Source organism: Oryctolagus cuniculus, chromosome 15 (genome assembly GCF_051225735.1).
Source record: "Oryctolagus cuniculus isolate XC-2025 breed Fujian yellow rabbit chromosome 15, ASM5122573v1, whole genome shotgun sequence".
In the NCBI taxonomy this organism is placed as follows: Eukaryota; Metazoa; Chordata; class Mammalia; order Lagomorpha; family Leporidae; genus Oryctolagus; species Oryctolagus cuniculus.
In genome coordinates this window covers 68728127-68742231 of record NC_142881.1, presented here as the reverse complement: position 1 = coordinate 68742231, position 14105 = coordinate 68728127, and the positions used below count along the sequence as shown (strand labels likewise).

The following is a 14105-nucleotide window of genomic DNA, read 5'->3' as shown; positions in this document are numbered from 1 at the left end:
GGGACCACTCAGCTTTAGTTTCCAGCCCACGTGGCTCTGTGATGTTTCTGCTTCCCTTTCACGGCTTCGAGACTGTGTGTTCCCAGCAGCAAGAGTGGCGTATGTCTTATCCTTTTATTATATCACAGAACAAAACAATTTATTTAACAATTATTTAGGAGCAAGTGTTTAGCTTGGCAATTAAGAGGCCACATCCTATACCAGGGTGCCTGGGTTCAATTCCCAGCTCCGACTCCTAACTCCAGCTTCCTGCTACTGTAGACCCTAGGAGGCAGCAGTGACAGCTCAAGTGATGGGCTTCTGCCATCCGTGTGTGAGATCTGGACTGTGTTCCCAGCTCCTGACTTTGGCCCTGGCCTGGCCCAAACAATTGTATTTGGGGAGTGAAGCATTGGATAAGAGCTTTCTCACTCTGTGGGTCTCTTTCTGGCTTTCAAATGAATTAACTAAAGAATTTTTTTTAAGAGAAAAGCAGTCATTCCCCTCAACCACATTCATTAGCTCCCATATCTAACATCCGGGAGTGGGTTTGATCCAGGCTCCAGTGCCCAGGCTGCCTTCTGTCATGGTAACAAGCTGTCCACGGCAGGTGCACACCCTCCTCAAAGTGCCCAGCCATTGACGGGAGCCTTCTCCTCCATGCCCAGGATGGGGAGAGAATGGATTCTCCATAAGGCAACCAGAAGCTCCTCCAAGATCTGTTTCCATGCACTGCAACATGCGCATCCCACAGACAGCGCCCTGGGGCAGGAGCAACCTTATGATCCCCTACAGCGACGGCTGAGAAAATGCTTCCTGTGTGCCCTCTGTCACCACGACGGGCCCTCAGCCTGGAGTTCACTGTGAGAGGCAGGAATGCCCAGGCGTGCCACGGTCTCCCCACATGGACCAACTACAGCTGCAGGCTCTTCTCAACTGAATGCGTCTAAACCTTGGCACTGTGCAGGCACCGGACCACCGACCCCTCCTGTCAGATTCTGCCACAGCCTCTGGGATGGTCTCCTGCTCCGGTTCTCAGCCTAACTGCTGCCTGTACCAGTCAGTCACTCAACAGGACTTGCTTGTTCGACTGGGCACCAGGCATCCTTCTAGGGCTGGAGGCACAGCACTGAAAAGTCAGACACACATACACATCTCTGGTGGCAGGTGTTTGGCCCAGAGGTCAAGCTGCCACCTAGGATACCTGCATCCCACACCAGAGTCCCTGGGTTCAAGTCCCAGCTCCACTCCTGATTCCAGCGACCTGTCAATGGGCACGTCAGGAGGCAGCAGGTGATGGCCAAGTAGCTGGGTGCCTGCCACCCACACTGGAGACTTGGATTGGGTTCCTGGGTCCTGGCTGCAGCCCAGCTCCAGACTGTTGTAGGCATCTGGGGAGAGAACCAGTGTATGAGAGAGGGCACGATATCTCTCTGCCTTTGTAATTAATTACTTTCTTTCTTAAAAACAAACAAAAAACCTGCTTCCACCAAACTTTCTTTCTAGGGGGGCCAATAGGCAAGAAAATATTCAGAATGACCACTGAGGAGAAGCAAGGCAGGCAGGAAACCAGAGTGAGGGCCAGGAGAAGGGGGCAGAGTCCAGGGCACAGGGCCATGAGGGTCAGGGCGATGCTTCAGGCTCCGCTGGGTGGGATGTGACGCTCCGCAGGGACCTGCATGGCGGAGCAAGCTCTCACACGGTCCCAGTGTCACGCTGGCTGCTGCCTGGCTAAGACACTGAAGGCAGAGGTGTGATCAGGAGGCCAGAGAGGCAGCCACAGAGGACACTGGTGAGAGGGGCAGAGGCTCAGACAGAGAGCTGTGGGGACGATGAGGCTGCAGATTTAAAGGGAATAAAGTGCCAAGATGAGCTGATGGACTGGATGTGGGGGCTGGGAGAGTTCAAGCGTGCAGCAGGGCTTTCAGGCCGAGCAGGTGGAGAGTGAGGGTGTGTGGGAAGTATCCTCACCTGTCCACTCAAGAGATGGCCTTGGACTTAGGAAGCACAGTGGAAGCGAGACTTTATTATCTGCCTTGAAGACCGGGTGCCTGATGAGCAGCAGGCACACCCAGCAGGTACAGCCAGCAACTTGTAAACTTGTATCCTGGCTCACAGGCCCCTCCCCAGTTCCTCACTGGCTGAGTACTATAGGGTACACCAACTTCCCTAAGTTACAGTTACCCTCCTCCTCCCCTTCTGCATTCTAATTGATTCTTGTGAGTTGGCTACTCCATTACATCCTGTTTGCCTAGTGACTTGCTACACCTGCAAGTCAACTATGAGTAACTTTCCATTCTCTGTTTTCTGAAAATGGACCCCCAGAGCCTAGCACTGTGGTGTAGAAGGTAATGCCGCTACCTGCAGCACCCCAGGTGGGCCCAGTTTGAGACCTGGCTGTTCCACTTCCAATCCAGCTCCCTGCTAATGTGCCTGGGAAAGCAGTGGAAGAAGATGGCCCAAGTCCTTGGGCCCCTGCACCCATGTGGGAGACCCAGATGAAGCTCCTGTGTTTGGCCTGGCCCAGTATTGGCCATTGCAGCCATCTGGGGGTGGTGAAGCAACAGTTGGAAGTTCTCTCTCTCTCTCTCTTTACCTTTCAGATAAATATTTCTTAGAAAGAAAGACAGAAACAAAAGAAAATGGACCCCTAGACATTTTCTTTTTATTAAAGATTTATTTATTTATTTGAAAGGCTGAGTTACAGAGAGGCAGAGGCAGAGGCAGAGGCAGAGGCAGAGAGAGAGAGAGAGAGGTCTTCCATCTAATGGTTCACTCCCCAGATGGCCGCAACAGCTGGAGCTGCGCCAATCCGAAGCCAGGAGCCAGGAGCTTCTTCCAGGTCTCCCACATGGGTGTTGGGGCCCAGGGGCCTGGGCCATCTTCTACTGCTTTCCCAGGCCATAGCAGAGAGCTGGATCAGAAGTGGAGCAACCGAGTCTTGAACTGGCACCCATATGGGATGCCAGCACTGCAGACCAGGGCACTAACCCACTGTGCCACAGTGCTGGCCTAGAACCCTAGACATCTTACAAGAAGCCGCCCACCCAGTGGGAGATCAGAGTAAGGAGCTAGGAGAAGAGGGGAAGCCAGGGACTCCACGCCAGGCCAGTGCCTCTGTAGAAGGCACACCTGATGGAGCCACATCTCTGCTTTCAAATACAGCCCCCTGCACAATCCGGGCTCCACACCCTGGCGGCCCGTCTCCCCACACTCCCCAGTCCTGGCACTGCTCCTACCCGAAGCCACTGGTTTTCTCTTGACTCTCGGGTCTCCAGCACCTGCTCAGATTCTTGCTCCTGCACAGTTTTTTTGTACTTGCAATTGTAAACCGTAACACGCTCACCTGCGGAAGGGGAGGGAGAGCACACACCGGAGAACTTCCCAGATGCCTCCTTCTACACACTCTGCTCCTGGTTTTCTGCACGCACATACCTGCCTGGGGCTGGGGAAGATCGGCCAGAGCCCAGTTAACAGTGTGGTCTTGGATGGACAGGAAGTTGCAAGCCAGGCTTTTCTTTTCTTTTCTTTTCTTTTTTGTCCAAAGGGACAAATATCATATGTTCTCCCTGATAGGTGACAATTAACTGAGCACCTAAAAGGAAACCTGTTGAAGTGAAATGGACACTATGAGAAACAATGACTTGATCAGCCCTCGTCCTGTCAAGGAAAAACTTACTATTTTATTCCTTTTAGTATTTTTTTGTTCTATTTAATACCATTGGTTGAACTTTTTAATTAACACACAATTATTCTTATGCATTTAAATTTAACTGAAAAATTATCCCTGTTAAATATAAGAGTGGGAATAAGAGAGGGAGGAGATGTACAGTTCAGCACATGCTCACTCAGACTTACCCCTAATGGTAGAGTTAGAAACGTGCCAGGGGATTCCAATTCAGTCCCATCAAGGTGGCATGTACCAATGCCATCTCACTAGTCAAAGTGATCAGTTTCAGTTCATAATTGATTATAAAGATAGGATTAAGTGTCAAAGGGGTCACATAAACAAGATTAGTGTCTGCTAATAATAACTGATAGAATTAAAAAGGAGAGAACAATCCAATATGGGAAGCAGGATACACAGCAGACTCATAGAATGGCAGATGCACTAAACAGCACTCTGGCCTCAGAATCAGCCCTTAAGGCATTCGGATCCAGCTAAAAAGTCCATGAGAGTTTCTCAGGCATGGAAAGCCAAGACACTGTGGCAAAAAAAATGACCTAAATGAAAGATCTCTATGAGTGAGATCCCAGTGGAAAGAACGGGCCATCAAAGAAGGAGGTACTTTTCTCTGAAGGGAGGAGAGAACTTCCACTTTGACTATGGCCTTGTCTAAATAAGATCGGAGTTTGTGCACTCAAGAGGCTTCCATAGCCTTGGCAGCTCATGACGGAGATTCAGGTGATTACTGACGTCATAAATAAGAGTGTCAATTGTTAAATCAACAAGAGTCACTGTGCACTTACTCCCCATGTAGGTCCTCTGCCCTTAATGTGTTGTACTATGCAAATTAACGGTGAAACTACTACTAAAACAGTACTCTATACTTTGTGTGTCTGTGTGGGTGCAGTCTGTTGAAATCTTTACTTAGTATACACTAAGTTGATCTTCTGCATATAAAAATAATTAAAAATGAATCTTGATAAAAAATGGGATGGGCGAGGGAGTGGGAGATGGGATGGTTGTGGGTGGGAGAGAAGTTATGGGGGGAAAAAGCCACTATAATCCAAAAGTTGTACTTTGGAAATTTATATTTATTAAATAAAAGTTTTTAAAAAAGGAAGAAAAAACTGTAGAATTAACCTTTATGTTTCATGTTTTCTTTTCCAAATACGTTTTGGCATCAGTTTTTTATGCATGTCTGGTTTTTCAACTTAAGCTATTACACCTTAAGCTATTTTTTTCTCACAAAAGTGTTTGTATTATATGTATGCTAGAATAAGCTAAAAGCTGGTATCAAAAAAATGTTTGTGTACTTTTAAGATTTATTTATTTACTTGAAAGGCAGAGAGGCAAAGGCAGAGAGAGAGGTTTTCCATCTGCTAGTTCACTCTCCAAATGGTCACAATGGCCAGAGGTGGGCTGATCCAAGCCAGGAGCCAGGAACTTATTCCAGAACTCCCACACAGGTGCAGGGGCCCAAGGATGTGGGCCATTCTCTACCGCTTTCCCAGGTGCATTCGCAGGGAGGTGGATTGGAAGCAGAGCAGCCGGGACTTGAACCTGCACCCATATGGAATGCTGGCACTACAGAAGGAGGCTTTACCCGCTATGCCACAGCACTGCAGGCTGACGCTGCCCCGGAAGCGCCCTGTGCATGGGCCGGCCCTCCCCTCTGCTGGTGCTGCAACCTCAGAGCCAGCTCCTGCAGCCCCACCCAGGAGCTCGTCCTCCTCCACACACTCGCACTCTCCATCCATCAACACTCCAGTTGGAGCCTTAGAACCACAAAGCACACCCTGAACAACTCCTGGGGAAAGTGAGCTAGGAGGGCAAGGGCCTGTCCCCCGCCGTGGGACCAGGAGGGAGGAAGATGAGAGTCACACTCTTGGTGCCAGACTGCTACAGACCGGGGTCCTCTCCAAGACTGCTTCCAAACATGGCTCCAATCCTGCCCCGACCCTGCACCCCAGGAAGCCATCCTGCCACCTCTGCAGCCTGCTTAGCGGAGGCCACCCTGGTCACCCCCGACACACCTAGACCCTGGTTTCACCTTGCTCGACTTCACACCCACCCCTCTCACCTCTGACAGGGTCACCCGGAAGACTTCTGCGCAGCAGGTGCAGCATAACCGCTCTGTGGCATCAGATCCTCCTGGGAGACGCACCCACGTCCAAGGGCAGCCTGTTCTCGCTGAGGGCTACAATGCAGGCTGCTCCCAGCCCCGGCGGGCGCCTACTCCCAACACCTCCTCTCACCTTCAGGACACAAAGGAGCTGGAGAGGACTCCCTTCTTCCCTCACCTTCCGCCCAGGGACGTTATGAGAATTAATGGGATAACAGATGAAGTGCCTCCAAGGAAACGGGCTACATAAATCCAAAGTGTTGTTATTAAACTCCAAATTTAGCCCTCGGGATTGGCGAGACATGACAGATCTGGGCTGGGGGCAACCCCAGCGGCATGGACAGAAAGTCCCTGTAGCATCAGAAGCCTTTAGGGGGTGCCGGAAACCCCTAAATCCCCCAGGCCTACACCTGGCCCAAGGCCCAAAGAGCCCCCGCGGCAGTCCCACCAGGAAACCACAGGAAGCTCAGGTGCCTGCTCTCTTCCACCAGCTCCCGCCTTACCCACTTCCCGTGGCTTGCACACTCTAGGACGAACCTCACCCTGCCCACCTGGGAGCCCTCCATGCACAGTGCCTCCCTCCAGCAGGGGCTCCACCCCTCCTAACAGGCCTCGCCTCCCAGGCCGTCCCCTTGGTCCCTTTCTCAGAGAGCCCAGGAAGACTCGGAAGGACAGTGGTCCCTTCACTCCGGGTGCCCACCTGCTGTGGAAGCAGTGTGCTTATTGTTTGAGTGACTCCAGCACCCTATGAAATCGCAAAGTCTGCCGCTCATAATCCTGGCTGCAGCTAGCATCCGGCTGGCCACCGTGCCCCTGTGGGAACAGCGGCCAAGCTGGGGGACGGGGGCACCTGCTGCAAGCAGATTCCAAGCGCTGGGAAGGGCCCAGCCCCGCAGCCATGTCTGAGGCCCACGTAGCCACTCTCAGTGGTGTGAATCTCGAGTTTTAGATCTCTGAAATGCAGGTAGTAACCCCCACCTTGAAAAACTGTTTTGAGAGCAAAAATTAATCCAGGGAGTATGCCTGGCACAGAGACAGGTGGTGCGCAGTAAAAGGAAGGGCACTGGGTGCTGTGGCACAGTAGGGCAAGCCACCATGGGGGCCAGCCACGTCTCACATCCATGTGTCCGGTTCAAGTCCTGGCACCTCTGCTTCCGAACCAGCTTCCTGCTTGTATGCCCTGGAAGGCAGCAGCAGATGGCCCAAGGGCCTTGGCCTCTGCCACCCATATGGGAGATCCAGATGGGCTCCCAGGTAGGCCTGGCCCAGCCCTGGCTATAGGAGAGTGAACAGATGGATGAAAGATATCTCTGTCTCTGTCTCTCTCTTTCTCTTTTCAAGTACATTAAAATAAACATTTTATAAAATAATAAAATTAAGGTATTGGGGCCCGCATTGTGGCATAGCAGGTTAAGCCTCCATCCCACATGGAGCACTGGTTCGAGTCCTGGCTACTCCACTTCCAATCCTGCTCTCTGCCATGGCCTGGGAAAGCAGAAGATGGCCCAAGTCCTTGGGCCCCTGCACCCACATGGAAGACCCAGAAGAAGCTCCTGGCTCCTGGCTTTGGCTCAGCCCAGCTCCCGCGGTTGCAGCCATTTGGAGAGTGAACCAGTGGACGGAGGATCTCTGCCTCTCTCTTTGTAACTGTGTCTTTCAAATAAATAAAAAGAAATCTTTAAAAACATGAAGGAAGGTACTGTTGTCACATCCATAGCCTTGCGGGGACCCTGGCAGCAACTCTGAAGGAAGTGGCAACATCGCTCACTACCTTTCCAACAAGGTGCCACTAACTTTCCATGGGGGAAGAGGGTCTTCTCAGCAAGCGATCTTGGGTTAGGCAGTGGTTTCTTATGTATGATATCAAAAACAAAGGTGTCAAAGTAAAAATAATTGATTTGTAATTCCTTAAGATGTAAAACACTTGCCTTTTAAAGGACACCGCTGGGCAGGCTTTGGCATGGCAGTTACGACACCACTTGGGACGAGCACATCCCCTTATCAGAGCCCCTGGTTCACACCGTGGCCCTGCTTCCTAGCCAGCATCACCATTCCAGGCAGCTGAAGCTGCTGTCAGTGACTGGCAGCCGAAGGCCTGTAACTCCCATTCAAGCGATGACAAAGCCAGCTCAGGGACAGCAGTGACAGACGTGTCAATCCTTGGCCTCCCAGAGAACACTTCCGTACCAGTGACAGACGCTGCCAGACAGAACAGCGCGATGAAGGTGCCCCCGACACCACTACAGGGCTCGGTGCCCTTAAAAACAGGAGGGAATGGCCCCCAGGTAGCAGAGGGCCCAGCTGCTGTCAGCGGGAGACTGAAGACCCTCCCCAACAGCAGTGAGCTGAGGGACTTGGGCAAGTCACCTCCCTCTCTGTGCCCTCACCACAAACAGAGGAGGAACCAGCACTGCTGTGTGCTGCACGGGTGTGTCACAGAGCAGAGGAGCCTTCCCCGCCTTCTCCGAGACGGCCTGACGGGCCAGGGCCTCTCCTTCCACACGTTTCCTCCACCGAGGGTGGAGCCTATGGCTTGAGCAATCGCTTTCTTTTTTTTTTTTAAGATATATTTATTTATTTGAAAGGCAGGGTTACAGAGAGGCAGAAGCAGAGAGAGAGAGAGAGAGAGAGAGAGAGAGAGAGAATATCTTCCATCTGCTGGTTCACTCTCCCAAATGGCCACAACAGCCGGAGTTGTGCCAATCCGAAGCCAGAAGCCAGGAAACTCTCCCAGGTCTCCCATGCAGGTGCAGGGGCCCAAGGATTTGGGCCTTCTATGGCTTTCTCAGGCCATAGCAGAGAGCTGGATAGGAAGCGGAGCAGCCAGGACTCAAACCAGCAACCGTATGGGATGCTAGCAATGCAGGCAGTAGTTTTACCCACTATGCCACAGTGCCAACCCCTGATGCTGGCACTGCAGGTGGCGGCTTTACCCACTACGCCACATTGCCAGCCCAATTTGTTTCTTTTTTAAAGGCAGAGTGACAAGGGCTGGAGCCGTAGTATAGCAGGTAAAGCCACCACCTGCAGTGCTGGCATCAGGGGCTGGTGCAGTGGTATAGTGGGTAAAGCTGCCACCTGCAGTGCCAGCATCCCGTAAGGGCACCGGTTCAAGTTCTGGCTGCTCCACTCCTGATCCAACTCTCTGCTACTCACATGGGATACCCAAAGCCAGGAGCCAGGAGCCCCATCTGAGTCTCCCATGTGGATGTCAGAGACCCAATTACTTGGGCCATCTTCTGCTGCTTTCCCAGGGAACTGTTTGGGAATTGGAACGGCAGCCAGGACTTGATGGAGTGCCCTGATAGGGGACACCCAGCGTCGCAAGCCACAGCTGAACCCACTGCACCACACCACCGGTCACAGCTCGGGCGACTTCTAACCAGACTCTGAACATCACCAAAGACGGTGAGAGCAGCAGGAGGCTGGACCAGATGTGGTCTTGGGGGCCACATGGCTCTGGGATGTGTGGGCTTCCAGCAGTCTGGAAAGGCAATTCAGTGCCCTAGCGAGGATCAGATGCCAGTCCCGGGATGAATGAAGGGACTGCGAAGTGCCTCGGAGGCCGTGTGTTTGCAGAGGAAATACAGACTGCAGCGAGAGCAGGAGGGCGTGATGTATGTCTTCCCTTCTTCCCACAGCGCAGGATAGAAATCCACGGAGGCAAACCCTGCGTGTCTGAAGATCTGGACTTCTAAATAATCCATTTTGACAGGTTCCACCTTGCTGCCTGCAACAAGCCCCTGGCAACGCCTCCCGAAACGGAGACAGGACATGGATGTCATGCAGCGGGGCTCACAGCCCTGCACACCCAGGTCCTGCAGTAGCCCAACTGGTTTCTTCCTCGACTCCCTGGGCAGGGTTTGCAATCTGGGCAGAAAGACGGACGCCAAGAGCTGCCTACTCAGCACCTCTCCTCCATCCCACAGTGCAGGAAACCCAGGCCCAGAGGAGAAAGGAGGCTCACCCGGGGCGGGGGAACAAAGTGGGGGGCGGAGTGAAGGCTTGCCGACAGGGCTCGTGGCCCAGCACCCTGGCCCCCGCTTACGCTTGTTAAAAGAGCAGAAAGAAGCCCACAACACCGCACCGGCATCTGGCTGCCGGCTCCAGTGCTCTGCCTCCCACAGAAGCCGCAAAGCTGCCTGGCTGGGCAGCTGCAGCCGGGGGAGAGCTGTTTGCACAGGATCTGCAGAGGCCTCGCGGCACGGATGGGTAGACATGGCCACGCACATGTGAACAGCACAAAGCCCTCCAGGTTCAGCTTCCCTACCAGGGCCGCATCCTATAAACAAGATTACCACCCCCATTAGACCCTCTCTGAGAAGAAAGAGTGACCTCTCCAGTTGATCTGGCATCAGGCTTTTTTCAGGCTTCCACGAGGGTAGCGGCCTGGACAACAAAGCAGGCGCCTTCCAAGCCTGTGCCCACAGCGCCCCCTTGTGGGAGGCCGCGTGGCACGTCAGATCTCTTCCAGCAACAGGACCACACAAAGTGCTGTCTTTCCTGATCTCCACAGCGCTCCCTCTCTGGAATGTCACCCCCCCCACCGTGGCTCTGCCTGTATCAGTCACCTGGAGCAGTTGTTAGAACACAGACCGCCTGGGACCAGCACTGTGCAGTAGTAGTTCAAGTCCCGGCTGCTCCACTTCCGATCCAACTCTCCGCTATGGCCTGGGAAAGCAGAAGATAGCGCTTGGGCCCCTGCACTCACATGGGAGACCTGGTAGAAGCTCCTGGCTCCGGATCAGTCCAGCTCCACCATTGCAGCCATCTTGGGAGTGAACCAACGGATGGAAGATGGAACTCTCTGCCTTTGCCTCTCCCTGCCTCTCTCCGCAACTCTGCCTTTCAAATAAATACATAAATCTTTAAAAAGGAAAACCGCCGACTGCCCAGGTTCTGAGCATGGCCAGCAACCTGCATTTCTAACAAGTTCTCAGGTGATAAGGATGCTGCCCACCATCTTAGCCGATCACTGTGCACTGACGCAAGCTCACACAAACCCCAGCCCCGCAGTGAGATGTCCCCCGACATCCTACAATGTCAGAGCCGCACAACCTTGACCATGTGCCTGAACCTCCACCAGCCTCAACTTCCTCACCTGTGAAATTGGGGGGCCACATCCTTCCCTCAGAGTGTCAGTCCCTGGGCAGGCACTCATGCTACCCTCAGTGCCGCTCTTACTAACAGCCCTAACACATCACTGTTCACTGAGCGGCTCACCGAGGACAGACACTGTGTCCGGGTGGGGACAGAATTCTCGGAGGCAGAAGGGATCTCGGGAATCTTCAGTTCAAGGCTTCCCAAACCTGCCTGCTGTGCAGCATCCCCCATGCCACCCAGACCCTGAACCCTGGACATCTAGGGCAAGAGGCTGGGTATCGTTTTCAACCAGCCCCTGGGTGTCCAGCTTAGGAACCACTCACAAAGCCCAGTGGCCAACACAGAGACAGGGAAATGGACGCCCAACCCCCACCGAGCCACATTGCTTACATGCCATCTCTCGACCTCTGACCTCATACACAAACCCCCTCTCTGACACACACGATGGTCAGTTGTATGCATTTTCTGTGTGGAAGAAGTCAGAGCGTGACAAGCACACTTGCTCTACCCGTGAACAGCTAATGATCTAACTCGCTGCTGTTTTTATTCAACCAAAAATGTCGAAGGCTAAGAACTCCCTAGCCCAGCATGCCACATCCTCCCTGACCTCTCCAGTCCCACTTGCACCCGGCCCCTGAGGCTGCGGACACCACGATGGGGCTCTCACTGCTGACTCCGCACGTCTGACATGCAGGAGGCTCAAGGCCGAGTGGACAGAGAAGGGACAGAAGACAAGTGAAGAAATGAGTGGAGGCGAATTCACTCCCTGGTCCCCCTCCCCCACCAACTCCCATCCCCCGGCCCCGGCAGCCTCCACTGCGCTAGCACAGCCCTCACGTCAGACACCTGCACTCTTGCAGCCCATCTGAAGTCTGATTTTGGAACACCATTTCTGCTACCGGACACACATCATGCAAGACCCTGCTGGAGGCCACCGGTCACACAGGGCCTCCTGTCCTGTGGACTCAGGAAGTGGCCGTCTGCATCTGCTGCCACCTCCCCAGGCTGGTCCTCACTTTCCCCTGGTGCTCCTCCCTCCCTGCTTCTCTCACCTCTTTCAAGGCCTCTGCTCCCATGTATCCAGCAACCATGCAGTGCCCTTGCCCCAGTTGGTGCTACTCCTCCTGGAAGCCCACCAGGCCCAGGCTCCCTGCACTGGCCTTCATAGTCCTGGTTCCTTTGACACTTGGGCACTATCTGCTATCTCACGCTAAGAACACAAGCCAGGCTATGAGGTCCGGGGTAAGCTATTCAACCTCCTCTGAGCTTCAAGGGAGACACTGCTGTTTTATCTCCCCAGGCCCTAAAACAGGGACAGTCAGAGCTCAGATGGGGAGTCTGGTTGGCCTCTAACATTTGTTCAACAACCCCACAGTAAGTAGCACATCGCTGGGCACACAGTTGGTAAGCAAACCTAAGTCTTGGACACATCCCTGTAAGCTCAGAAAAAAGCTGCCGTCAGTATTTGAGACTGAATAAACGCACAGTGCTTGTCAGACAAGTGTGCTCCGATCGCAGCCCCACAACTGGCTGGCTGGGAGACCACACCTGGCATCGTGCAGCCTGAAGGAATTGTTGACTAGAGGCCTGCCTTAGCTCCATGACAGTATGGTGTAAGGTGCTGTCTTCCTGGGCACCCCCAAACCACCATCCTGCAAGGGATAGTCCAAAGCTGCCCGACCACACAAGGATATAGCAACAAATGACTCCAGGGTGCAGGGCGAGCTAAACAGCACCCCAAGAATTCACTACACTTTATAGCAGCCCCTTTTCCAGGACTGCCTCTAGCTTCTCTCCTTGCCACTCTTCAAAGATGCCTGCTACCTCTCAGTAAGCTAATCTCCCACAGTGCCAAGCCGGGAGCAGGGAGCAGGCGCCACTTTGCGTTTCTGCGAAAGCTCTTCCCACGTCTGCTGACAGCACAGCACTGTCTGGCTACCGTCAGGGCCCGTGAAATGCTCCTCCCCCAGGAATCCTCAAGCTCAACAGCACAAATGTCCACATTTAGAGCGAGGGCCTACAAGTTCTCGCTTCTTGCCACACAGCTGCCTACCACATACTCGTCTCACAGCGAGGGTACCCCTTGAGCCTCAAGACAGCCTCATGAGTCGGCAGGACAGCAGGTACCCATGAAAACAGCAGCTGAAGTTCACCCACTCAAGGGCCACGTGAGCACTCCCTCAGACGGACTCTACAGCAGAAAAGCAAGCAGAGGGGACAGGCAGGTGACAGTGGCCTGGACACACCCCCATCCCGAGGGTCCCAGCCATCACCCCACAGAGGGCTGGGCCACTGTCGCTAGTTCACAAGACTGGCTATCTGGGCCTTTACATAAAACTTGCCGGGTTCTGAACCGCTCTAAGCTCAGAGGAGACTGCCAGTTTGCCTTCTGTGATCCCCCACAATTCCCTTCTCTAGAGAGGCTACTGGCTGAACGACTGCATTCTGCCCGTGCAGAGACATGCCCAGCAGAAGCAGAATTCCGCCCTGCTCAGGTTCCCTGCAGCCGTGCCCCTAATCTTCCCATCACATCTGCAGCAGACCACCCGCTGCTCCCACTAGCCCCGCCCCTGGCCTCACCTTAAGCTCCCCTCCCAGCACTCCACGACCCTGCCCTGCCTTGTCCCACAGAACTACAGCTCCTATTGCCACCTTTGGCCTCCATGCACTACTGCCAGGTCAGGAGCTTGGCCCAGAGGTTAAGATGTCCACAGTCCATATCCAAGCATCTGGATTCCATAGCAGGGTAAGGATTCTGACTCCAACTTCCTACTAATGCAGACGCTGGGAGGCAGCAGTGACAGCCCAAGTCCCATGGGAGACCCCAAGCTTCAGCCAAGCCCAGCCCTAGCCACTGTGGACATTTCAGAGATGAACCAGAGATTTTTCAAATAAAAGAAATTTGGAAAAAGCCGGCAAGTTAACCCATCAACAGATCCTGTTTACTCCAGGGGAAATGACAATGTGATCCAGTAATTTTCATTCCTACTAAAGCTGGCAGTCTAGGAAGATAGAAGATCAGCTAACAGTCCAACCAACCAAACAGATGGCGAAGAGCAACACGAGCCAATCCAACTACACCTAAATGCAAGCCCGCTGCAGATACTCCACACCTGACAGCCTCACTGTTACAGTGAAAGGCAGCGTGCGCAGGGCTCAGCAAATACCAGACTGCCTGGTTCAAGCACTGGCTCCACCTCAGACCCCAACTTGCGAATACACATTCGACACAGC

At 53.5% G+C, this 14105-nt stretch overlaps 1 long non-coding RNA gene across 1 annotated transcript; it reads right to left on the bottom strand.

Annotated features, from left to right (window-relative positions):
• Window positions 1-100: 100 nt before the first annotated feature.
• On the bottom strand, window positions 101-3586 carry LOC138845390 (uncharacterized). Its single transcript, XR_011382456.2, has 2 exons — window positions 3415-3586; window positions 101-1370 (listed from the first exon to the last, which is right to left on the bottom strand). It is a non-coding gene; the product is annotated as an uncharacterized LOC138845390 (long non-coding RNA).
• Between the last annotated feature and the right edge of the window lie 10519 nt (window positions 3587-14105).